At 43.6% G+C, this 2500-nt stretch overlaps 1 protein-coding gene across 2 annotated transcripts in view; it reads left to right on the forward strand.

Annotated features, from left to right (window-relative positions):
* LOC138010453 (MAM and LDL-receptor class A domain-containing protein 1-like) overlaps nt 1-2500 on the forward strand; it is a 30360-nt gene that overhangs the window by 3379 nt on the left and 24481 nt on the right. The window lies entirely within an intron of this gene.

Consider the following 2500-nt stretch of genomic DNA (forward strand, 5'->3'; position numbering starts at 1 on the left):
CGTCGGTACCATTTACACAAACGTCGCAAATTTTTAAACTGATTTTCCTCAACTGTAAAGCTTATCCGGCGTCGGAAAAAACAAAACTTTCCTCCGCACAACTGGCATTTATTCAAAACAGCACATGAGCTTGCGAAAACCAACCTTCACTAAGTGCTCCGCGAAATAACCCAATCGGAGGGTAGATTGCATTGCCGCAACCTTTTTTTGGTAGCCAATGAAAAATGGAGTACTGTCGAACTTTACCAGATCTCACATTTCCAGTGACAGAGTGAGATCTGGGTACGAGATTAGGTGTTAACCTGCTGCTTATGTGTTTGTGGGAGGTCTAACTGCCGTTTTGTGCAACCGAGGAATGAGGAGACCCGAGGGACGCCAGATGGAACAGTCTCAGTCCGACGCTGCCGAGTTTGTCGACTTGGGGGACGACGCCGAGTACGACCCAACAACGGAGCCGGAGTTTGTACCGCGCAACTCGTAAAGAAAGTGGCGGCGGGACTGTACGTTGCGCCCCGACCTCTTGCCGGAAGTCGGTTGTTGTCATCAACCCGTCCACGTGGGCTGCCTCTTCTCCTTGGTGGGTTGATAGGGAGCAGTGGAGCTGTCCTCACTGCCGGGAAATTTACACGGACGGGACAAAGAGTACGTTGTGGAGGGAGGAGAGATGTTTCCATTTATCCCACGGAACGATTCTGTATTTATCCTGGGGACACAAGAACGTTTGGAATATGGGATTTGATGCCTTGGGGGAATGGGACTATGACTATGACAAGACCAAGAGCATCGTCGGCAAATCCGTGACCTCCGACCAACATTTGGTCTGTGCCACTCGACGTAAATGCAAGGAGTGTCATCCTCTGTTGCAGGGTACCAAGGAGATCCGAACCCATCGTTGCGGAATCCAAACATGCCGATGCTTTAACTGGTGCGTGGACAGTCGCGAGCAGCGGTGTTTCCTACAAGGGAAACAGATCCCGGCTCAGGCACGTCAAGAACGACGTGAGAAGCGACGAAAACCACAACGAGCATGTCAAGGCGCCGCAGCGGGGTTACACACGCTGCTGGCCAACCCGTCGAACAAGAACGAGGACGGCGACTTCCCCTGCATGTCGGTTTCTCTGCAAGACTTGCATCACCCAGTTCTTGGCATGGCTGGAGACGCTGACGTGAACGTCCTGCCCACGGCCAACCTCAACATCTTCGTCGCGGCTTTCACGACCTGTTATAATAAACTTTATTAAATTTAATACTACGAAAATGGCTTTTCAGAACTTAATTACAAAATATAAAAAGTTTCTATGCACAAAGCAAAAAGTATAATAAACGATAATAATAATATAGACATTTATAAGCGTTTCCTTATACTATCTTATAAAGACATTCAAATCTTGAATTTTTCTCGTGTCATCCGGTAAATGGTTCCAAATTGTAGTAGCTCTATAGACGAAACTACGATGACCAGTTGCAGATTTGCACAAAGGGATGTTTAATTTAGATTTCTTCCTTGTATTACGTGAGTGAACACCTGATCGACGGATGAATTTATCACTACGATATTTAGATGCTCAACCTTTCGTACACTTCAACATCATCGTGGCATCTTTAAGCTTGACTATGGATTCAACAGGAAACCAGCCTAACTCCTTAAAAACTGGTTGAATAGACTTTATTCATAAATGGCGGCCAATTTATAATTCTTTTGTCGAAGTGCAAATTAGCCTACCAAGCCTCGATACCATACAGTGAATTGAAAAGAATTCTTGCTCTAAAATGAGGCTTGGTAGGCTAATTTGCACGTGGACAAAAGAATTATAAATGTGACCGCTATTTATGAATAAGGTCTATATGATCGTACTTCCTTGATGATGTGATAATGCGTGCACCAAATTTCTGGACCTTCTGTAGCTTATAAATGTTCTTCTTAGATGTACTACCCCATACACAGGAGCAATAGAAGAGTCTACTTAATACTAGAGCGTTAATTATAGTGGTTAGAATCTTTCTGTCTAATGCAGAGTCATGCAATTGATTTGGCTAAGGCTTGCGATACATTTAGAAACTGTCTGTGTTACATGCTCATTAAAGCTTAAACTTGAATCGATAACAACACCCAAATCCTTAGCAGTAGACACCGGCAACAATTTTTTTTACCAAGAAGCGATGCTTTGAAATTACTTGGCACCTTCTCAAGCATCTGACGTGTTCCAAATACTAGTAACTTAGTGTTATGGGGATTTATTAAAAGACTGTTTGAACAACACCAGGCAGCGATATTTTTTAGGTCTTCTGAAAGCTGGGCCATAACGGTATTAGCCACCTTTAATGGAAATGTTAAATAAAGTTTGGAATCGTCCACATACGATTCCACAGAGCATACTCTTGGAATGCCAGGAAGGTCATTGATATAGATGTTAAACAATGTCGATGGAAATGACTGAACAATTTTAGGTAATTCGTGTGACGTCATAGGATGAAAGTAAACTTTATCTGACTCACGAGT

Source organism: Montipora foliosa, chromosome 7, assembly GCF_036669935.1.
Source record: "Montipora foliosa isolate CH-2021 chromosome 7, ASM3666993v2, whole genome shotgun sequence".
Classification (NCBI taxonomy): Eukaryota; Metazoa; Cnidaria; class Anthozoa; order Scleractinia; family Acroporidae; genus Montipora; species Montipora foliosa.